At 46.9% G+C, this 24,879-nt stretch overlaps 1 long non-coding RNA gene across 2 annotated transcripts in view; it reads right to left on the bottom strand.

Annotated features, from left to right (window-relative positions):
• Positions 1–24,879, bottom strand: part of LOC113597566 (uncharacterized) — a 267,813-nt gene that overhangs the window by 155,136 nt on the left and 87,798 nt on the right. Inside the window, exon 6 of one of the 2 annotated variants that reach the window (XR_008290078.1) lies at positions 18,749–18,799. This is a non-coding gene — a long non-coding RNA (uncharacterized LOC113597566). Of the gene's footprint in view, positions 1–4,910; positions 5,852–18,748; positions 18,800–24,879 lie in introns of those variants that run through there. The other variant, XR_008290081.1, reaches the window with a different exon arrangement.

Genomic DNA, 24,879 nt, shown 5'->3' with positions numbered 1-24,879 from the left:
CTAACCAAACCGGGCACCCCATCAGAATTCCCACTATGAACACACCCCTTTCCAGAAGCAGTTCTGGCAAGAAGGTGTGCCCCGTTGCACAGGTAAAGATGAGGAAGGAAGGAAGCCCAAAGTGTAAAACTATCGAAGTCTTAAAGTAAGCACTTCCATCCTGTTTCCTCTACTCTATTTCACTTAGGGGCACAGTCTGATGTTGTGGAAGGCTGGGGAAGAGATGATGTGGACCACATCGTCTGTCAGAGCAAAGACTAAGACCTTCCCGTAATTCCCGTCTGTGCTTGTTCCCAAGAATAAGTGGAAAGTTCCCACACGGACTCATTTTTAAAATATTGCAGGAAGCAGTGACCAAGGTGTCCTGACTCATCACTCACTGGTGGCCGCTCCTGGGCCATGCTCAGCTGCTTCATCAGCATGGCCCTAAAAGTCCCTTCATACCAGAGCAGTGACCTGCCAAATATAGCAGGGGCCCTATTTTTAAAAAGGTTCAAATGAGCTTGCAGAGGGCCAACACATGCCATCAGCACAGATTTATTAAAAAAAAAAAAAAAAAAAAAAAACACTCCGGCCAGGCCATTGGCATGGCATTCAAATACTGCTGAGGCAACATAACAATGAGCCACTGTCACAGAAGAAGTGACAGTAGTCCCTGCTCCATGACCGCCTCCACGGGTCAGACCTGCCGAGCACTTTCTTGTATAAGCTGCCTCACATCATGCTGGTGACTCCCCTGCAGGAGAGGTTTTATTGTGCCCATTTTACAGAAGAAAGCACAATCTCGGAAAGGTCAAACGACCCCTCTGCATTCGCACCAGCGTCCCATGCCTGAAAATGCAGAACTGCATTTCTGGAGGCTGCCCCTAGGTGAACAGAGCACCAGTAAGGAGAGTCACTCGTCCCTGTGTGGGATCAGCCCCTCGGCCATCAGCGTGGAAAGTCCCTCTGAGTCCTCAGGATAAAGGGTTTCAACAATAGATCACAGACCTAAATATAAAAGCTGAAAAACAAGAGTACCAGAAACAAAAACATCTTCGTGACATCGGAGTGGGTGGGCAAAAATTCCTAGAAACCACCAAAAACAGAAAAGCAAGACCATGAAGGAAGATAGGGGATGGACTTCATCAAAATGTAAAACTTTGGCTCTCAAAAGCCATCATTAAGAAAATGGGACAGCAAGCCACAAACGGGGCAAAGATATTTGATAGGCATAGACTCACAGTGTTAAAGGTGACAGAGGGGGCGGTGGATTTACTTCCAAAGGTCCCTTCCAGGGCTAGCTGACCATGGCTCCTGGCTGCCCTCACACCTGAAGACATCCAGAACTATCTATTGCTTTCTCATCGTGACGCTTAATGTTCCTGCTGCCTGTGGGCACCAGGCCTCTCTAGACGGGAAAAAGCGAGACTTCTGTAAAGTATGTGGGTGGCATGAAGCATAAACCCCACTCCTCCTGGGTCCTTGCGAAATAAGATCCTCTTTTTCTAAGCATTTCGGCGCATCTCTCTCACAAGAAGGACAAATTGTTTTCAAATGCGGGAAAGTTGTGCCCCTCTGCTGGTGCCCTCGCTATAGAAGTTCCCTGTTTCAGAGTCTGTTAGAGGTGAATGTTATTGAACCACCTGTTCATTCACTCATTCTTCATCTATCCATCCATCCATCCACTCGTTCATTCACAACCATGTCACAAACATCTAGTGAGCACCTGTTGTGGGCTAGGCCGACCATGATGAATACAGAGGCCGTGACGGCAAGGGCTCCCTGCCTCGTGGGGTGGGGCAGGGGTACAGCCCAGTGTGGCAAGAGCCCCGCTGTGGACACTGCTAGTCTCTGCCCACATTCCCTTAGACCTCTTTACCCCGCAAGTGCTCTCACAGGCTTGCATTCACACTGAGATCACCTGCGTCCCTTTGTGAGTGGCCGTCCCCTGGCTGCAGGAGCCGGATTTGCCTGCATCAAAGAAAGCCAGAAGTGCCGGGGAGAGGTCCTTCCTCTTCTTGACCGTCCCCTTAACCAGTGACTGATGGGTGTACAAATACTCCATAAATAGGAAGTATAAAAGAGCATAATTAGTCCAGCTCCCTTGTCCCCTGTGTGGGACAGTTCTGAAGGGTGGCCCTCACTGTCTCCAGAGCCCCGCTCCACGACTGAGCCGCTTACCTATTGTGATACTATGATTTATAATAAGAAGTATATATTTGGTCTTGGTCCCCATTTCAGGCATGAAACTCCTAAAGCCCTTAGAATTTGTCCCTTGTTATGTTAATGAGGTGACTAGAAAGCACCTTATTCTGGGGGCTGGTTGCCAGGGGAACCAAACTCTGAATAGAGGGTTGGGACTTCCAGTCCCACCCCCTGACCTCTGGGGAGGGGAGAGGGGCTGGAGGTTGAATCAATCACCAATGGCTAATGATTTAATCAATCACGCCTATGTACCGAAGCCTCTATAGAAACCCAGAAGGATGGGGTTGGGAGAGCTTCCGTGGTGCATATGTGGAGATGCGGGGATGGTGGCACGCCTGGAGAGGGCATGGAAGCTCCTCGTCCTTTCCCCAGACCCCGCCCTATGCATCTCTTCCATGTGGCTCTTCCCGAGTTCTATCCTTTTGTAAGAAACCGGTGATCTAGTGAGTAAACGTTTCTCTGAGTTCTGTGTGCCACTCTAGCAAATTAACCAAATCTAAGTAAAGGGGGCTGTGGAAACCTCTGATTTATGGCTAGCAGGTCAGAGGCACAGGTGACAAGCTGATGTGCAACTGTTGTCTGAAGCTGGTGGGGGTGGGGTGGGCAGTAGGAGTCCTAACCCTGTGGGATCTGATGCTCTCTCCAGGCGACAATGCCAGAACTGAGTTGAATGATAGGATATCCAGCCGGCAGCAGAGAATTGCTTGGTGTAAGGGAAAACGCCACACGTTGAAATTGGCACTAGGGTCATTTTACCTACCTTCTGGGGGGCTTAGTTTAATACTACACCTCGGTCCGGCTTCCTTCCCTCCATCTCCCGTTTCCCCCATTCCCTGCTGGTTATTCCTGGAATTCCTTCCTAGGAAATGGTCTTCTTCTGGGAAATCCAACCTAAGATGTGCTCCAACTGTGGAACACCGAAGCGGGGCTGTGGAGGCCCCTGGCAGGGATGCTGGAGTCGGAGAAATCTTTGAATAGGACAATGTGTTGGCATGTGCCTATGCCTGTGAGTTAGGTGGAGGTGGAAAACCAAACTGTAAGTGGGGTACCCGGAGCTGGCACCAGGGTCCCAAGTTGTGGTGAACTGGGGAAACAGCAAGCTGTCCAGATTGGCTGATGCCACAATGCCTACGTGCCAGGAAGTGGGGAGACGTGATGCTGGAGGGGTTCCTAGGGGGTGGAGGTCTTAAAAGTCTAAGTCACGTTAAGAACTTGATCTTTAGGACAATAGTGAGCCATTGGAGGGTTATAAGCAAGGTACTGATGCAACCAGGTTTACTCTTTAAAAAATGTCACTCTGTCTGCCGTGAGAAGAATGGGTTTGAGAGAGGCGACACGAGAGTCTGGGGGCCATTAGGAGGTCATCTCAGACATTCAGGCCATAACTGAGATCATCAGAATGGAGTGGGCAACACGGATACATTCAAGGGATGTTCCAAAGTGACAGTCGCCAAGACTCAAGCGTTGATGAATTGACGGATTAATTGTATGGGGATGGTTAAGGAAAGAGAAGAGGCAGAGATGATTCCCAGGTTGTCACAGGTCCAGGTCCCTGTGAAGCAGACTCTCATTTGGAAACTGGAGTGCAGGAAGTTTATTGCAAAGTGCTCCCAGGATTGACTCTTGCTGGGAGAAAGGGAATGAAGCAAGATGGGGCAAAGGGAGAAGTTGGACTGTGGTGTAGTCTCCATGGAGGCTTTAGCCAAACTCACGGGGAGCTCTGGAACTAGGAGGTCCCCACAAGAGTTGCCTGGACTTTAGGCAAGGGAGCCAGGCCTCTGTTTACCCATATTACCCAGACATTGGATGCAGATTACCTTGGGGGAGAGCGCTGAACCTTGATTGATATGGCTCCCCTCAGCTGAAGGTGATACCTGGAGAGGGTTGATACCTGAGTCATCAGGCAACCACCTTCCCAGAAGCTCAAGGTCCTTGTGTCCCAATGGTAGTTCTGGGTGGGAGACATGCGGTAGGGGACTAACAGGAAGCACCTGGTTCTCTGTGTCTGGATCTCAGGAGTGCATGAGATCCCCGACCCTGGGAAAAAGGATTAGGTACTGGTTCTTGATCTCTTTGGGGTCATAGACCCTTCTGAAAAGTTGATAAAGGCTCTTTACCCCCACAACTCTACACACAAATTTGCACAAAACTTCAGAAACTTGTCTTAGTATGGGTTCCTCTAAAAGCAAACACTAGGACAAAGATTTGGATAAAGAGGTTAATCTGGGGGGTGATCACAGAAGACAGAGAGAAGGAAACTCTGTGGAACACACCCTATATTCGTCCCACCCACCCAGCAAGGAATCTGGGGAATTCACACACCACCTCCCATCCCTCATTGGTTGAGGGTCACCCTGGGGGCAATAACTCTCTGGCCTCCCTATTCCCCTAGGACCCACTCTCCACCCGTCCCTAACCCCTTCGGGCTCAAGAACAGCATGGCCCATCACACTGGCTCCATGGTGAGAGCCCAGCAGACACAGTTAGGGCACCAACAACATTTGCCCACAGAACTCATACACTCCCAGTTAAGAATTTTTGCCAGAGTGGGCTGAGGAACACCAAGATGACAGAAAGTGTAGCCAGAGAAGTAGGGGGGAAAAAAGGCAAAACAATGTGGTGTCACGTCAAAAGCGGGAAGCAATCAAGACACAGACGTCTAGGGTCCCAAGCTTCCTCCGAGAGTCCCCACCGGAGCTGCTGAGGACTCCTTGAGAACTTACTGCTGTCAGGTGAACTTGGCTGTTGTGTTGTGACTCTGAGCTCCCCAGTTCTGACGCCGCCTGCTCGGACAACTCACAGACCAAATGGAAGCCTGGTGTGGCCAACTGCTGGAGAGCAGCTTGGGAAATTAGGGTGCAGCTCCTGGGGTGGGGGTAGGACTGGAGGGGATGTTTAATCATTCTGGAGTTCAGTGACGGGTCTGGAAAGAACATAGAGGAGGCCAAGCCACTCGCCTTTGTGCCACAAGAATGCCTCAATTAAAATGCCTTTCAGTTAGAAGAGGCAGAAAGGAAAACACACCCTTCAGCTGTAATTTTGCACTGAGCTTTTTTCATGTAAATCAAGGGGCGCAAACGGCATTTGCCATTAGTCATAAATGTGAAAAGCCGAAAGTCTGCTACTCTTATTCCGTGGTATCACCCGTTGACCATTTAAACAGCCGATTGAGTTCCTTCCGGCAAACAAAGTTCTAGTCCAAGTTCCAAGTTCAAGCACTTGAAATGTTTGACTTGAGTGGAGCCACGAAGTCTCAAAAGCAGCCTCACAAAGGGGGAGTTCACTCAAGGTTGGGCTGTAGTGGGTTTTGTGGTTGTTAGTGCGGTTTCTGGTTTGAGTTGGGTGGCTCCTCAAAATTGCCCTTGGACAAGGGGCCTTCGACCTCAGGGGACGAAACACAGCGCATACAAATCCAAGGAAAGGTTAAGTGGAACTCGGAAATCTTGGGATAGTCTGGAAATGAACAACGCTAACAATAGTCCCCGCACGCAGTGGACATTCAGGAAACAGTTGTGGGTTGGTGACAGCTGCCACCACTGCTCTGTAGGCAACACCCACTGTGACCGTTTCCTCGCACTTGGGAGAGACGGACGGACTGATACGACTCATATGTTTATTCATATCTTCCCCAGATTCTAAACCTTTTGAAAGATGAGACTGTTATCCCTCTGTCCCGCCCTCTCCACCCCATGCCCCTGTGTTGACTGAATACACACATGTCTACTCTGGACAACCACACAGTGCCCACCCCACCGCATGCTCCCCGGATGGTCCTGTTACCCATTTTGCAAAGGTTTTGGTCAAACGGGGATGGGACAGACAGATTAAAATGAAAGAGCAGAACTCCTGCATTGTTTTCCTACCTCTCTACTGTCGAGTGATCTTGAATGAATTACTAAATTCCTCTGAGTTACAGTTTTCCCAACCAGAAAATGGAGAAATCACCCCCTGTTTACAAAGTGCTCCGGCAAGACAACTGGAAATATAATCGAAAGTTTATCAAGTGAGATCTCTCAACTAGAATAAAAATTAAACCATGACATTTTGGATAAAACTCAATATTTTGTTAGTCAAATTCCATCGAAATTACACTTAGGTACATTAACTTAATTTCAGAACTAGTGGCAAATTGTATTACTATTTGACACATAACTGCTCTGCATAATTATTCAATCAGAGCTCCCCTGAAACAAATTAATGCTGATGCAGCCTAATTTTTTTTTATTTTGAAATAGTTGAAGAATACAGAAAAGTATCAAGAATAATATAACGAACACCCGTGCAAATACCATCCAGCTGTTTTGCAGATTCACATTTCACCATATTTTCTTCACGCCTTTTCTTAAGAAATAACACATCAGAGATCCAGTGGAAGCTCTCGGTGTATCTCTTTCTCACCCCCTCCGGTCCCTCTTCCCCCAGGGGCAACTCCCCAGCCCCCCTCTGGTTTTAGCCCTCAGCTATATGGCAGGGTCTTACCCCTAGGGCCCGCCTCAGTTCTCTGCTTCTTAACTCCAAGGCTTTCCTCAAAACCCTCAAGAGTGCACTCAGTCCTCACAGGCACATGGCAAAGTATGGGAGAATGACCACCCACAGTAGAACCATCGACCCATGGGGACAGAGACTTGTGAAAATGCCCGCGGGACAGACACTTCCCAGAGGCCCTTTTCTCTAAAGCAGTGACCTCAAGAAAACACCCTTTCCTGGATTTTCCCCTTGTCTTATTCTGTCTGCTCCTTCATCCCTACTCCTTGTGACCACCCCTCAATGAATGCCCGGCACCCAAGTCCTGGTCTTGAGCTCTCCTCATGGCCCTCCTGTAATTTTATACTGCTTACAGGCAGGTATGTTTCCATAACTGGTACGCTTGCATGCATCCACAGACAATGTATTCTTTGGCACATTTTAAAACTCCATATGGGGCACCTGGGGGGCTCAGTCGTTAAGCATCTGACTTCAGCTCAGGTCATGATCTCAGGGTTCATGAGTTCGAGTCCCGCATCGGATGAGCACAAGCCCCAGTTTAGGTAAGGTCGAGCCCCACTTCAGGTGAACCTGCTTCAGGTGAGCCCCACTTCTTTCTCTCTCTCTCTCTCTCTCTGTCTCTCTCTCTCTGCCCCTTGTTCACTTGTGCTCGCGCTCTCTCTCTCAAAAAAAACCCACTCTTTGAGGGGAGGTGGGAGGGAGGGGAGGGTGGGTGATGAGTATTGAAGAGGGCATCTTTTGGGATGAGCACTGGGTGTTGTATGGAAACCAATCTGACAATACATTTCATATATTAAAAAAATAAAATAAAATAAATTAAAAAATAAAAAAAAACCCACTCCATATGAATCCTATCATACTAAACTTGCTTTTGGCATTTGTGACTTATTTACTCATTTTGTAGCTCTCTGGTACATGGAAAAGCAAGCAGGCACAAAACACATTTGGTTCCCAAATGTTGAACAACTGTATTGCATCCAACTCACTAGAGTATATGTGAAATCTTTCTCAATTCATATCACATTAACATCTCAAGGTGCTTTTGAACTTGCAAAAAATCTCAGAGTCCATTTTCCAATGAGATGTGAATGTTTGTGTACACAGAAGACCGGGAATGGTATTTTAGCCAAAGTATTCATTTCCTGGGGTAAAGGATTCTCTTATTGCACCGAATCAGGAGTTTACTGTAATTGTCATGTATTACCACAGCTCTTTCTCTTCATGATGTGACTTCACACATAGAATCTCAGTTAAGTCTCTCAACACTGTGAGGGTCTAATTTACCTGTGCTCCCCACATACCTAGCTCAGGGCCTTGAACATAGTAGGCATTCAATATTTACTGAATGAATGAATGAATGAATGAATGAATGACTCACCATTTTACTGATGAGAATACTGAGGCCCCAAAAGGTCAAGGACACACAGCTAATTAGTGGTGGTGGACCTGGAAGTAGAACCCAGGTCAAGGAGCCACAATTTGACTCCGGGCATTTTGAAATCTGTATGACAGCATTTGTTATATGATCTTCCATAATTAGTGGTGACAGTAGTAGCCATCCAATAGTTTCTCTGGTTCAAGGCCCAGCTCACCAGAATAACAGGATAGGATATTTTCCATTAACATGGAATGTCAGCAGAATCTAGAATATAACCCAGTCCCCATGGGAAAGAAACTCTCTTTTTTTTTCTTTTCCAGTTTTTTTTTTTAATTGAGATATGACATATGGTCAATGTTACATGTGGTAAAATGGAAAGATCGCACTTCCATGAATTTTTACTCCACATCAGATTAAGAGATTGAACATTTCCGGTGGTCCCCAAATTGTCTTTATGACCCATCTTAGTCCATTACCCCCATCCTGAACCTGCCAAAGTTAACTACTGCTGCTGCTTCTCTCACCATAGATTACTTTTTGCCCATTTTGGAACTTCATATAAATGGGAGGGATCATAAAAATATGTATTTTTTTGACATCTAACTTCATACACTCAGTATTATGTCTGTGAGATACATCAAGGTTGCACATATCAGTCTTCACTCCTTTTGCCTTGCTGCATGATATTTCATTGTATAAATACATCACAACTTCCTTACTCATTCTACTGTTGATGTATATTATAGGCTATTTCCAGCTATTGTAAATAAAGCTGCCACAAACATTCTTTTTTTAAGTTTTTTTTTTTAATGTTTCTTTATTTTTGAGAGAAGGAGAGAGAGAGTGCAAGCAGGGGAGAGGCAGAGAGAGAGGAAGACACAGAATCCAAAGCAGGCTCCAGGCTCTGAGCTGTCAGCACAGAGCCCAGTGTAGGGCTTGAACTCAAGAACTGTGAGATCATGGCCTGAGCCAAAGTCAGACGCTTAACTAACTGAGCCACCCAGGCGCCCCAAGTTTTTATTCCTTTATTTTTTTAGTAATCTCTACCCCCAATGTGGGGCTCAAACTCACAAGCCCGAGATCAAGAGTCACATGTTCTTCTGACTGAGCCATCCAGGTGCCCCTAAACATTCTTACTGGGTCCCTTGGAAGATAAGACCCTGATGTCTATTGGGTACACACCCAGAAGCAGATTGATAAATCGTAGGATTAGCATATATTTCACTTTAATAGATGCATTACTTTAAAGAAAGTGAGAAGCGTTTCCCTCACCTGGAAAGGCTGGCAGGAGGCAAAGCTTGGGTTCCTAAATGGCTCCTCATTAAAAACCAGGGTCTTTGATTGGAAGAGACCTGAAAGAGGCAATGACCTTGCCTCACATGCCATGTCTGGGTCCTTCCCTAGCTCCAGGCATAGCTGACCTGAGCTGGGCCACTTGAAAGTAAGCAGAAGTCACTACCTCCAAAGGACTTGGACAGTCCTGCCTCCTGTGGCTTCCACCCACTTATCCCTTTAAATCCCCCGTGCCTCAAGTGAAACCATACATACTCTTTTGGCTTGGGATTCAACCCCCAAATCCTCCTTTTGGCACTGAACAGTAGACCAGAGTTGGCTCAGACAGGAGTGAAATCTGTTTCTGATTCACAATGGATTAAGGTTCACTATAGCTTCCATCAGTATTGACGGTGGTGATGAGCAAACTAAGCAGAGGTGTTGCACAATGACAGGTTAGAAAAGTCAAAGGGTCTGGTCAACTATTGATCATCTCACTGTTGGTGCCACAAGTCATGGACTCTCAGATCCCTAAAGGCCCTTGGAGATCATCCAATCCAACATTTACCCAATGGCAAATCCCCAAAGTACTTCCAAACCTCTGTTTAAGCATGTCCAAGGGAGAAAACTTAGCTCACTCTAAAGCAATCCATCCTATAGTCACATGGAACCACTTTCTAGAAAGTTCTTCCTTTTAGCTTGAAGCTGCTGTCTTTTAATTTCCATCTATTAGTCCTTGTTTTATACTCTGAGAGCCTTGAAAAGAAGTTTAATTTTTTCATTCAGCCATTCCACAGATATTATAGGAGGCCCTTCCATGTTTGAGAAAGCGGTCCTCATTCAGTAGGTGAATTTAAGAAGGGTGGAAGCAGCAGCTAGGGACTTAGGATGAGGCAAACACTATTTAGTGTCTTAGCTACTCTTTACTAGTAACCTTCCTATTTTTAATTTTGCTTTGGCTTCACTGATTATCAAAGAAAGAATGCACAGCCTTCTATTATGTATCAAGGCCACAGGGACATCTCCCTTCTCATAACTCAGTGCCCTTGTACTTTGGCAGTTGACCACAGAAGGATCTGGCCTATCCACTGAGCCCTCTGGAATAACCTGGCTGGCAGTCTGGTGTGTGGTAATGTAGACTAAGTATGGTCTTTGTAGGCAAATTAATATGCCAAAAACCAGTGTGCTGGTCTAGACATTTCTTTGAATCTTGGTTTTGTTTACTGCAAAATCTAGCTTTTAATGTTCACCTCAAAGAAATGTCAAAGAATTAGACACGCTCATGTATATGAAGCACTTGGCATCACTCAAGGGACACAAAAGATGCTCAATGACCCTCTCTTCCCAATCTTGCTCCCATAGCTGCACTTGAAACCAGGGATATCCAGTTACAAAAAGGAACTAAAATATGGCACCATGGAAAGACCTATGAGACTGTCTTCCATTGTAAGCCCATGGTGCTGATTTTAATACTGTGAGGCCTTAAACTAGTGATGATCCTTGAGAAAGTCAGTAAACACCTATCTCTGAATCTTAGATGTTGAATATATCATATTAGATGCTCCCCTGGTCTTATGGATACATTTAAAAAACCTATAGCCAAGATACCATTTTTCTGAGTCCATGCCAACAAAGCTGTTCAAAGGACACCGGAATTTCCTCCAAGACTTTTGTCTCCAAGTCAACTCCATAAGAGGCAATTTTTTGCCCAGATTATATCAAAGTACCTCCCATTACCCCTAGTGGTTTTTGATGCATCTTATATGATACAACATTTGACATCTTAAGAATATCCATGATATGCGGCCTTCTGAAATTCTCAGACAGTTCCATGGAAATCTAGCAAGCTTTAATACTTATCGACCTAATTCATCTCTGGGAGGAGGGTTTTTCTAGTATGTACAGGCCTGATAACAGAGCTCAAGAGTTGAGCAGGGTGGGGCTGAACTGTGAGGGCAGCTTAAGGCCATGCTCAGTGCCCGCCAACTGTATTTCTGGGTGCAATGGGCCCTGACTCCCCGCATGCAGTTGCTAACTTCACAGCTGGGAATATATGGCCCAGACACTGCTGGGGTAATAACTGGCCAGTCCTCGGAGTACCTTAAGACATTCACTGTGCCTCTCACTGGAACAACTCCAGCCAAATGCAACAGCCTTGGTAGTAAGCCTATAGTTTGGTACCAATGCCAACCCAGCCCATCACCCATTTATTGGAAGTCATCAAACATTGACCTAGGGTTCCCTCTGCTTCATCTGTTATAGGGAAACTGGAAAATAAATCAGATTGCCTCCAGTGCCTGCAGTCTACATTTCTGCCCTGGGTCTCCCCAGGGCCATGTCTTTTTAAGAACGCACGCCCCATTTCCAACATCTCCCAACTGGGCCCACCCTGATGGGTTGAATTGCTGCGTTCCTTAGCAGAAATCCAGTTTCCTCCTCTGCATAATTCCAGTGTTTTCTCAGGTGCCACTTTTTCTCCGGGAACTAGACAGAGGGACAAGGTAAACCTTCTGGATTCTAACATGCCACAGCTTCCCTCGCCCCAGGATCTTGCTAGTGCTGGGCCAGATCTACCTGCTTATGAGGTCCTCGATCAGGGCAACTCATTCACGGTGGGAACATTTGTTTACCTCGCCAATCCAGACCTTTTCTAAGAAAGACAATAAGAATGAAACTAAACCAAACTGAATCATTTATCTGCCAGAGCTTAGAATGAGTGAAGAGGCTGTAGGGACGGGAGGGAGGAGGGGGGGAGAGGCCGCTAAGAGAGCTAAGGCGCATCCTAGCATCCTAACGAGAAGAGAAGTAAAATCAGACAGACTCCGTGGCACACTCGACAATCTCACTGATTTGAGACCGAGGTTAAGCAAGCCTGACAAAGTGGTTCATCAAATTGGAGGTGAACCCCACGTCTATTGGGTCTCATTAATTCCCGGACCGCCTCATTGTCAATCCCAATCAGTGTGGCTCAGCACGTGGCACTTGCCTTTTTCTGCCCTGGCTTCCGCCATGCATCTATCGGTGGCCTGACTCCGTTCCCCGAAATCATGTCACTGTTCCTGTCATGCCGGCCACTGGCTGTCTGCTGGGAATCCTAAAAGCCCCGTAGGAGGTGAGCGGGACAGCAACTGGCGACTCTCCTTTACCAAAGGCCTTTCTATTTTTAATTTTTTGAAAATATTCCATGCTGAAGTTTCCTTTCTCTCCCTCCCACCCTTTGTGGTATTTTTAGGCCACGCAGGCTCTTCAGAACAAGCATCTAGCTTGCCGGGCGCTGTAAATAGCTTTTCCCCGTACCTGCCAGTCACGGTGGACTAGAGGCGTGTGTCGTGCCGAGAGCTGGCCCTTTCGCGGCAGCCTCTCACACGGGCTCCGCTTCTGAGCGCTGCTAATCTGTCAAGGAATCAAAGACACACCAGCCTCAAAGGGGAGGCCCTGGCCCCACCGCTGCCTGCCAGGGTTATTATGAAGGCCCATCCATCCTATACCCAGAGCTCGCTGGGAGCAAGTGGCAGCAGACGGGGGGAAAGTCAGAGATCAGGGATCTGAGCAGGGGAAGGCGATGTGTGTGAGCCGAGGGTGGGAAGGGGCACTTAGGGATCAGGACTTGAAAGATGAAAGCACCCTAGGGATGTTGCAGTCGTGACTGCTTTCGGGCAAGGACAGACACGAGCATTACCTGAGATGCTTGCAGGGGAGACCAAAGGTCCACCCATCCCAGGGTCTCCTCTGTCAGGGCTGGTTCAGGCGCTTGCACGGGAAAGAGAGAAGGGGGGAGCAAGCTTGTGAACCATCCTCCTTTATATCATCTGCCCCACCGCCCCTGCGGGTGCACAGAGAGGCTATGCTATTGGAAAAGAGTAAATCGATTAGGGCAGTGGTTCTCAAAGTGTGGTCCGCAGACTGTAGCAGCCACAGCGTTCCTGAGGACTTGGCAGAAATGCAGATTCATGGGCCCCACCCTGAGCCCTGCTGAGGCAGAAACTCTGCATTGAGGCCCAGCACTCCGCGTTTTCACCGGCCCTCGGGCGGGGGCGGGGGTGGAGGGGGGGTTCGGGCGCACGTTCAAGTTTGAGAACCACTGGGTTAGGGAAAACAAGGCAGGGATATCCACTGAGGACTCAAGTGGAGGAGAATTTTTGAGGTACGTAGGAGAATGGGATAGAAACATGGGGATTCATAGGCCAGACGCGAAACAAGAATTACTTCTTTGAATTAACGTTCTAATGTTAACAAGACCCTATTTGATGTCTCCCTGGGGGATAGGGGGTGGGTTTTCAGCTGAAAAACTGGCTGTAGTCAGTGGGGACCAGTGCCTGGTGTTTTGATTCTGAAGAGAACATCCCCAAAGACCATGCATGCCTGAAATTGCCGAGTCCCCCCAAAGCTTGTGCTTAAAAAGTCACATAAATATGTTATAAAAGAAAAACTGATGTTTCTGGAAGAAAAACCTGCAAGGACAGCTTTTAAATTAAAATTCTCGGCTGTTCAGTATAGAAGAATAAAGTAGAAGGCTCCCTCCTTACTCTCAGCTCATGGCCTTCCATCTTATTTACTGAGAAAATTGAAGTCATCAGAAGTGAAATCCCACGTGAGCCCACCACCAACTGCCCCCCGCCTCCCCCACCTCCCTACCCTCCACACTGCATTCCCTTGTGCGGGACCTTCCCACAATGCTGTAAGGCCGCGTCCTCCCCTGTGTCCTGGAATCCCGTCAGCTCTCACAGTTTCAAAGACGCTCCCCTGCAACCGTCAATCCCCCCTCCCAGCCGGGTAGTAAGTACCGCCTGCACGGAGACAGACATTCGGGAACTGTGGCCCACCTTTAACAGTCTCTCTTGACCCCACAGCCACCGCCAGCTGCCTATCTGTTTCCCTGGTCCATTCTGTAGTTAAAGGCACATGAAACGAGTCTAAGCTTGCTGTCTCTGCTTTCTCTGCTCCTAGTCTTTCCAGATCCCTTTCCAATCAGGCCTCACCTACTCCCCCCAAAACCCTCCTCCTCCAGGTCATCGGAGACTTCCATGTTGTCAAACCCAGTGGCCCACGCTCCACCTCTCTGGCTCCGCCTGTCAGCAGCGTCTGACATTGCTCTCATCTCATCTCCTTGGCCACTCCTTCTCTGTCTCTTCCAGAATCCCCTCACTTCTCCCTATCCAAAAGTGTGGGATGTTCCAGAGCACTCTGAGTCTCTCGCCTACTCTAGCTAGCCACACATTCCTAACTGAGCTCATCCACTCCCACAGCTTTAAAATATCCACTAGGAGATCAAAAAATATCCAGAATCAACCATTTCTCTCTGCCCTCACTGCTACCACCCTGGTCCAAGCTCTCATTATCTCTCACCTAAACTATTGAAATATCCTACCAGTCTATTCTCTTTTAAATTGGTCTTTTTTTATGTTTATTTATTTTTGAGAGAGAGAACAAGGGCACAAGTGGGGGAGGGGCAGAGAGACAGGGATAGAGAGGATCCCTAGCGGGCCCTGCCCTGACAGCAGAGAGCCCGACGTGGGGCTCAAACTCATGAACCTCGAGATCATGACCTGCGCCGAGGTCAGATGCTTAACTGAGCCACCCAGGCACCTCCTAAACTGGTCCTTTTAAAAGGCAAGTCAGATAGTGTTGCCTTTCTACTCAGAATCTCGAGTTGTCTCATGTCACAAACGCTAAAATAGAAATCTGTACCTAGACATGCAAAGCCCTGCACGACCTGCCTTGGCTTCTTCTAGGACCTCATTTCCTACCAATTTCTTTCTTACTATTGGGCTCCAGCTACTCTGGCTTCCTTGGAGGTCTTTATTCATTTTTTTAATGTTTATTTATTTATTTATTTATTTACAAAGAAAGCATGAGCAGGGGAGGGGCAGGGAGAGAGAGAATCCCAAGCAGGCTCCACACTGTCAGCACAGGGTCCGACATAGGACTCAATCCCACGAACCATGAGATCATGACCTGAGCTGAAATCAAGAGTTGGACACTCAACCAACTGAGCCACTGAGCCGCCCCTCCTTGGAGGTCTTAAAATCTGCCAAGCTGCTCCCACCTCAGGACCTTTGCACTTGCCATTTTCCCTTCCTAGAAATGCTCTTCCCCTATATCTACATTTCTTCCTTCCTGATTTCATTCATGTGTCTGTTTACCAAAGAGATCTTCCCAAACCCCTTATCTAAAGTCATCCACACATCCTCACTCCATCCCATCCCACCATCTATCATTGGACCCTGCATTATTTTTTTCTTGATAGCACTTATCACTACCTGGCATGTTATATATTCACTTCTGTCCTTATTTATTGTCTGCCTCCTTCATCTAAAATATATGCTCCATGTTTCCTAGCATCTAGAGTAGCACTTGGCATACAGTAGGCTTCCAGTAGCATTTTTTTGAATTAGTTAATGGACAGATGAACAAAGGTATATTCTCTGTCCCACAGAAGGAGGTGAGGGTGGGGTCTTCTCTGTCCTAAAAAACTGACACATATAGGGCATGTGCCAGTATTCTGGAAAATTCTACATATTCTCCCCTGGCCAAGTGTAGAATTAGTTCTCATGGTTTACCATTAACCTTGTTCTTTGGTTCATGTGAGAATTTCTTGTAGACCTTAAAAAAAAATATGAACATCTGGCTTTACCCCAAGGAGCTCCTGATTTGGGAGGTCAGTGTTGGGATTCTGAAAAGCAGACTCTGGACAGTGTTAGAAACTCCTTATAACAATGCCCAGCAGGTAATAAGCATGAACTATTATTACCTGCACTAAGTTTCTTGGGTAGTTCTGGCACACAACCAGGTTTGAAAATTGCTGATACGGACTGTAGACACCATTAAATAAATGAGAGACAGGAGATCTTCACGAGGAGCAGGGCAAGCCAGAGGTCAAGGAGAAACTAGAAGGCACACAGCTGGCTGGTTTCGGAAGGGTGAACAGCACTGAGTGAACCGCAAGACAGGCACTGTGGTCTCCTAATGGCACCCAGGTACCCTGCGACTGGTCTGGGGGAATCGGCACCTTCTCAATTACATTCTAGTTGGTTATTCTCACCCAGCTAACCAGTTCAAAGGCAGATGAACTCTCTTCTCCAACCAAAGCCGGTGACAGAAAGATCCATGTGCTGTACTCGGAGCTGCTAGGGCCTAGGGAATGCCAGGGGTCCTAACCAGGACCAGCTGCAATGGAGAAGATGAGTCAGTGGCAACAGCCCATCCTCCAAGATTCCAGAAGGCTCTCATGCTCCTCACAAAAACCTTCCCAACCTGCCTCCTGATGTCAGAAGTCCTTTTAGAAAGGGACACACTTTCTTGTCATGGCAAAAGATGCCTAAAATGCAGACACCTCCAGAAGAATCACAGATGTAAACTGACAACATTCTTGATCAGAAACCTCAGTCACTCTGCAAAGGAGGTTTGGATAGGAGAAGGGTGCTTATCATGGTCTCGGCCCCACTCCACCCAAACTCCTGTGTTTCCCACCTCTAGCAAGATCACCACGGCTGGGAGATGTAATCCACCCGAAGAGCAATAGAAAGTGCATGGTGAGCATTTACATTTTTCTAAGTCACTTCTTTCTTGGGACATGGTTGCATTCAGCTCAAGCAGAATTGGCAGGGTTGGTTCAGCCTTTCACCCTGCCTATGACCCAAACCAAGGTTTCATCTGCCAGTGGCCAGTGTGAGGTGTGGATATAATTCACTGCCTCCTTCAACAATTTTTATTGGGCCCCTGCCATGGACCAGGATGTGGTGAGGCCATGGTCTTGACTCAAGTTCAGGAACTGACCTCGTTCTCTGTATATCTTCTTGGAAGGTCACCCTTTGCTTTCCTCAAACTATTTTCCAAGGTCATCTTTTGGAAACTACCTCCCAGATCCAGATTCAGGATCACATAGGAAAATCTGTTATATTTTACCTAAAGCTGATGGAAATGTTACCATTTCTTTCTGCTTCCCATACCCCTCCACTCCCACGTCCCCCCTCCCACAGCTCTACCCCTTCCAGCTCCTTCTACAAATGCCTGCAGTTCCTAGAGGGCCCTCAGGGGTCTGGCCTATCTCTCCTTGCCCCTTGGCCTGGGGGTTGGCATCCCAAGCTCCTTCTTATCTCTTCCTGAGTCTCCCTGATGCTCTCTGGCCTTGTACATTCACCACGTGAGCCGAGATCTTGAGACTATTTGAAAAGGGCTGGTCCAAAAGGGTGGAGCTCCCAACCCTCCCTGCTTACTGTCTCTCTTAGGAGAGATTAACAGACTTTTCTAAAACAATCCTCTTGTGAGGCAAGCCTCTCCATTAGAGCCAGTCACATTACTTTCCCAGGCCTTGGGGTTTTTAAAAAGCATCTGACACACAATGTTACTTTAGTTTCAGGTGGACAACATCACAAGCCCGGCTTTTGTCTCAACCTCTCCCCATCTGGCCCTCCTAGCTTTTTCCTCCAGGCTGCAGAAGGGGTGGAGAGGAGGGAGGGGCGCCTGGGCGGCTCAGTCCTTTAAGTGACTCTTGATCTCGGCCCAGTTCATGATCTCACAGTTCATGGGTTCGAGCCCTGCGCTCTCGGGCTCTGTGCTGACAGCTCAGAGCCTGGAGCCTGCTTCAGAGTCTGTGTCTCCCTCTCGCTGTGCCCCTCCCCTGCTCATGCTCCTGTGCACTCTCTCTCTCTCTTTCAAAAAGTGAATACACATTAAAAAAAGAGAAGGGGCTGAGAGGACAGCCAGGCCCCAGGCCCCAGCTGATGGTACCTGAGCCGCTCAAGCATCCCTGCCATTATCCTGGGCAGCCCTCCACAGGGTATTTCTTGGGTTGGTGACTGGCCATGGTGTGCTGTGCACATACAACAGGAAGATTAGAGGGCCAGGCACTTTACACAAATGACCTCATTTCATCTTCTCAGCCTCCCTACAAAACAGATATTATCATCCTTCCTCATTGTACAGGTAAGGAACTGAAGCAAGCAGGAGGGAGGGAACTGGGCTCTACTGCTACAGCGAGTCCAGGCTTTGGCTGCCACGTGATCTTGTATTTTGAGGATGTTGGAAGGCTCATGGCTCAAAATTATCTTTGAATTGTCCCTTCCCCAAAGTGTATACACAGGTGCGTACACACACACACACACACACACACACACACAGAACACATGCCTATGTCATTATAATTAATAAGTGAAATTGATAGCACATTAACCCAAAGGATCCATTGGAGTCTGTAACTTGGGTTACATAATGTGGAAGATATAAACCAAAACGGACTCCTAAAGGGATAGTAAGCCTATCTTTGGAGGAAGGTCTGGTGTGGAAGAAGTACTGAATCGGGAGTCCAAAATCCCAGATTAGGGTTCTTGCATGGCCACTTGGGACTGTGACTTGGGAAATCTTCTTTTTATCTCTCTGAGCCTCGTTCCTTCATCTGTAAAATGGGAACTATGATATGTGACTTACGTGTCTTCAGGAGTAGAATCGAATGAGATAACAGAGGGCTTATCCATACACCTGTCGAGACAGAAGACAGTAAATGCCCTTGTGCATTCAAGCTATTACAGTTTGGATGGTATGAATTTTATAGTCACTAACTCAAGTATACAAAATTGTAACTTTTCAAGTTTCCCGTAAAGTGGACTTAAATTCTATCTGGGGCTCCCATCTGTCTGATGCAGAAAACATAGTATGATCACTAATGGGCTGTCAGACACTTCGGTGGTTTTCTCAGTCATCCAGATTGAAATGCAAAGTAACTCACAATCCCCTGTGTTGCCTCCTCTCCTTCTCCTAGGCTTGAGCTCAGCTCAGGTGTTCCCCAAATGTTGTCTGAGCATCAGCAGGGAGAAGGAACTTCCTCTCAGGCTCCATCTGTCTACATCTTTTGAGATGTGCCTACGTCCTCATCCTTTTCCTGGTTGGGAGGTCCACCCTCTGCTGAGATGTTCCCCTATCTGGCAGTGTACCTCTTCTCCATCTCTCTCCCTCTCTCTCTCCTTCTCTGTCCCTCTCTTGACTCCTTTTGGTCTAAGCCTCTAAGTATGGGCTTATTTTTGGATACAGGAGTGCTGATGCATAGGGGCACATGGACCCCAATGTTTATAGCAGCATTTTTGACAATAGCCAAATTATAGAAACAGCCCAAATGCCCATCAACTGATGAATGGATAAAGAAGATGTGGTTTATATATACAATGGAATACTACTCGGCAATGAGAAAGAGTGAAATCTGGCCATTTGCAGCAACGTGGAAGGAACTGGAGGGTATTATGCTAAGTGAAATAAGTCAGGCAGAGAAAGACAGATACCGTATGTTTTCACTCATATGTGAATCTTGAGAAACATAACAGAAGACCATGCGGGAGGGGAAGGGGGAAAAAGTTACAGAGAAGGAGGGAGGCAAACCAGCAAACCATAAGAGACTCTTAAGGACTGAGAACTAAAGGTTGAGGTGGGGTGGGGGAGAGGGGAAAGTGGGTGATGGGCACAGAGGAGGGCACTTGTTGGGATGGGCACTGGGTGTTGTATGGAAACCAATTTGACAATAAATTATATTTTAAAAGATAGTGAAATAAAAAAAATTAAATATGGGCTTATTTCAAGATTTGGTACTTGGTCCTAAAGCATTTGTTTCTACATTATTTCCCTCAGACATTTTATCTACCTTCATGACTCCCCCAACCTTACATCAAAGGTGAAGATCCCCACATCAAAGCTCCGGCCCCAATTTGTCCCCCCGATCATCACAGAATCACAATGCTGGTGCTGGAAGGAACCATTTTCCTGCAGGATTTTCTATCTCCAACTGCCTGGTAGACATCCCCCACCGCCCCCCACCCCCACCACCGGCTGCTTCTTAACCACCTAAATGCACTATGGCTAAGGCCAGATTTAGCATCTGTCCCCCAGAGAGCCAGCTCCCCTCTATGCTGTCTTATGGCTCCCAAGGGAAGTGCCATTACCTCCCCCGTGCAGGTTCAAGGCTTGGAGCCTCTCTGCACTGTTCTTTCTTGCTCTCTCCTCACATCTGCTTGGGCCTCACAATGTTCACTTCTCACCACTTAAGGCCTCTGGAATCTGTTTTTCCTTTCCGCTCATACTGGCACCGCCGGCACTCAGGCGATTATTGCTTCATGCCTCAATTACTAAAATCGTATCCTGATTTGCTTTCAATTAAAATGCATCCTACCCGACAAGTCTCTTATCTACTTCTCTGTGACCTCCCAATCAATACTTGTTGAAACATAAGGGGTTCTTAATGGGTGGCACAGGGTTCACAGATGGGCTCCAGGGGAAACTGTAAACCCTCTGAAATAATAGGAAACATTACTTAAACCAGATGATTAGAAATTTGATTTAAGATGCAAATGTTTCTCAGGGAGGGAGCCAGAATGTCGACCTACACTCACACCTGAAATTCAGTGGCTCACGTCAGGAGCTCTCCTGAGACCAGATGTGAAGGGAGAGAATGAAGGCCTGTGGCCCAGAGATTCAGTCTTGGTTCATCATTTGTTTCTTGGACTCTAATCATCCAACCACCCATCCATCCATCCATCCATCCATCCGTCCATCCATCCATCCATTTTCTATATGTGGAACACCTAGTATATACCAGAATTTTCAATATAGTGTTTCACCTCGTGATGAGCCTCTTGAAGATTTTATTACCCATTTTACAAATGAGGGCATTCAGGTTTAGCGAGGGTAAATCCCTGGTCCAAGATCACACTGCTGGAAAAGAGGCCTAGGACCCAGACCTAGTCTAAATCCAGCACTCACATTCCCTCCCAAATCCTTTTTTTTTTTTTTTTTTTTACCAAAACTTCCATGTGCCAGGGACTGACCCTGCCCTAAGAATCTAATAATGAATAGAACTAAGTGAAAGGTGTGTCAAAGCACCGGGCATTGGGCCCCATGCCAAGTATGAATTTGAAAGGGTTGGTTAAAAGAATGGTCATTGAAAAGCATAGCGCTGGGTGCTCAGCTCAGGGAACTGGCCATAAGAGAGGGTCATCCCAAGTGGCAAGGTGGCATCGAGCAAGAGGGTCCATCTGTTGGGGATGCAACCAACTGACCACACTGTGTGATCCATTGAACAGGGAGCAACTTGGAGCCAAAGGCTTGGCCTCCATCAGCTTTGCTCCTTTTGACAAATAGCTATGAAAGAAATCCAGTCCAATCCATAATTTGACAGATGAAACTGAAGCCAAGCAAAGAGAAGAAATGTAGAAAAGAAGCTGGGAACCCTGGGAAGGTCTGGGTAGTAGAATTACAGGTTACATCGCCTATCCTCTCTTCTTTATGTACTTAGCCATCTACACAAAGAGGTAGGATGACAATATCGAAAGGACAGTAGAGGCAGGATCCCTGTATAAGGGGTACAGAATGCTGCCCTCCATTCTTCTATCACCGAAGACCCACACTTTTGTTGCACAACATGTCCTTGACTGAATGTAGCTGTGACTTCTTGTTAGGGCAAGTTTATCTCACTGATAAACACGCCGGCGTTGCCAGAGGCCTACAATCTGACTACAAGGTGTGGTGAAAATCAGGTAGAAGATTATAGCCAGACTAGAAGAATAGGGGCCTTAAGCTGGTTTGAAGCATTTAGTGTAATTTCTTTGCTGCCAAGGAGGCTGAGGGGCTTCATTATTACTCACTTGATTGTTTCAGGGTCAACCTGGGTTTTTAATCAATCATGCTGTCATCCCTCTGTCCTCTCCTAACCAGGGGTCTGCGACTGCCACTAGCTAGCTCTTGGTGCCTCAGCAGGGAAATCTCTTCCTCAGACAGCAAAGTCTAGCACACCGTCTTATTCCTCTTCTATGTACGAGTGGCCCCTCCCCCCCTCGGTGGACAATGCCCACTGTTATGTGATACATCAAGGAGCCACCTCACATGGTCCCTGCTCCGGCATTTTCATTGGTGACTTCTAGTTCACCTCAGAAGCCAGCACAGAACTCCACCTCTTCTCTCCTTTCTTTGTTTGCAACTCCAAGCCACCTAGTTTCCTCCACACATCACCCCTAGAAGAGGCATGAGGGAGTTCACAAAAAGCTCAGCGAGGAGGACACAGAAGCGATCGTGATCAACAAGTTGCAAGGTCCATGTCGTTTCTCAAGGACTTCTTCTGGGCTGACGTCACAGGCCAGTTTCCAAGCACAGAGAGCCAAATGTGTGACTTAGCCCTTATCAGTGGCAAAAGTAGGAAGACCTTTTATTGCAGCTTTGGCAGCTTATACTCCCCCCACCCCGACCCCTACACAGAAAGTGGGCTTTTCTTTTCTTTCTGGATTCTTTGTTTCTCCACCTCATTTACTTCTGCAGCCTGAGTAGAGAGCGTGATCATGCTGGTCTTGGTGTCAGGGCTTCACAGGTCAGGAGATGGTCCCCCCACACCGCACATTTCCATCTGCCTGTTCTGTGGGGCATGCGGCGGGCCCTTCTCTCCCAGCCCAGCTCTGGCACTACGTGCTTCTCCGGCCCGGCCAACCCATGGGCAGGAATTGTCCTTCCAGGCTAGGAAGACAGGAGCCGGTGAAATTAACATGAAGAAACAGATGCCTTCACTGTGGGGGTGTTTATAAATAAAGTTCAGAGGACAAATAGCTCGCCGCAGGCAAGCGAGATCATTTTTTAACACAAGGGGCTATGGAGACATTGGAGTTTCCTCAGAAGCAAGCGTGGCCAGCATGGTCAGTGATGGCAATTAGAAAGTGTAAAGGACACTGGGCACAAAGACATCCTCGATAAGTAAGCAGAAGAAACTTATTTGGGACATTTCAAAGGTCTCTCCAGGTGAGGGGCACCTGGGTGGCTCAGTCGGCTAAGCGTCTGACTCTTGGTTTCAGCTCAGGTCATGATCTCACAGTTCGTGAGTTCGAGCCTCACGTACAGCTCTGTGCTGGCAGCACAGAGCCTGCTTGGGATTCTCTCTCTGTCTCTCTCTGCCCCTCCCCTTCTCATGCTCTGTCTCTCAAAAATAAATAAACTTAAAAAAAAAAAACACGGGTACCTGGGTAGCTCAGTCGGTTAAGTGTCCGACTTTGGCTCAGGTCATGATCTCACAGTTCATGGGTTCGAGCCCTGCATCAGGCACTGTGCACTGACTCCACAGAGCCTGCTTGGGATTTTCTTTTTCTTTCTCTGCCCTTCCTTGTTCACACCGTCTCTGTCTCTCGGAGAGAGAGGGAGAGAGAGAGAGAGAGAGAGAGAGAGAGAGAGAGAGAGAGAAAGAGAGAGAAAGAAAAAAGAAACAAAGGTCTCTCCATGTGTAAACACACACATACTCCTCTCAGTCACATGATGGCACATCAAATGTACACTGAGGGGGCTACAGGTGGCAGTCAGCATTGCTTCCAGAATCCTCAGGTGAAGACAAGCCTATGACCGGCAACTGGAGGGCAGAAAGTTCTACAGCCATCACATACAGATTCGATTTACAAAGTTCCGGAGAAGGTGAGAGGCATAGAAAGATTTCTGTAAGTCAATGTTACCATAGAGTAGGGGTTTTAACCTGGGATCCAAGCAGGAATTTGAACTCAGAGGTCTATGAACTGAGATAAGAAAAGGTTGCCATTTTTAGCCTCACTGACCTCTAATTCAAATTTAGCCTTTTCGTTGTTTATGAATGTAGGAAACAGACCACCATTTTGTTAGTGGTGATGGTGTCTTTGTCACCAATAAACATCACTTCCATTTGTATCATCACAGTTGATCAGAATATCTCAATTTATCATTTATGCTCATCGGTGCTTCAAAATGATGGCAGCTATTAGACCTGTCACTAGAACTTGCTGTTGAATGTATCAATAAAACACATCAATTACTATATCACAAATGTGTTGACTAATATTTTGATAACTACATTTCAATATAATTGGCTCCCTTTTTAAACCTATGTATTTTTGACACATTTTAAAAACACTCTTTTATTTTAGGTTTATTTATTTATTTTGAAAGAGACAGAGAGCAAGCGTGAGCAGGGGAAGGGCAGAGAGAGAGACAGAGAATCCCAAGCAGGCTCTGTGCCCTCAGCTCAGAGCCCGATGATGTGCGGTGCGATCTCACAAACCACAAGATCCTGACCTGAGCCAAAATGAAGAGTTGGACGCTTAACCAACTGAGCCACCCAGGCACCCCTAAAAACACTCTTTTGAGAAGGAATGCATTGGCTTCACAAGTCCACCAAGGGGATCCATGGCACAAAAAAAGATGTCTTTGAACATCTTATGTCAAGAGTCTATAATGAGTGAATATGGACCGCTTATTTTATAGAAGCACCACCAGCTCAAAAGCAGATTTATCACCAATCCCATATTATGAATGAGGAAACTGAGGATTAAAGCTGAATCTGTCTGATTGCAAAGGCTGTGATCTTTCTACTACATCATACGCACGCGTGCACACACGCACACACACACAAATACACATATCTTTTTATGACTCCCAAACATCCAGTCAAAAATTCAATTAGCACAGACACTACTGGCCATCAAACTAAATTAACTAGTGATCTGTCTCTGCAATGCCACAAGAACTGGTTGAAACAATGAAAAAAATCAATCTAACAGATGTTTTGTCTAATTGCACTC

Source organism: Acinonyx jubatus, chromosome X (assembly GCF_027475565.1).
Source record: "Acinonyx jubatus isolate Ajub_Pintada_27869175 chromosome X, VMU_Ajub_asm_v1.0, whole genome shotgun sequence".
Classification (NCBI taxonomy): domain Eukaryota; kingdom Metazoa; phylum Chordata; class Mammalia; order Carnivora; family Felidae; genus Acinonyx; species Acinonyx jubatus.
The sequence above is the reverse complement of the archived record's forward strand: the minus strand, read 5'-3'. Positions and strand labels throughout refer to the sequence as shown.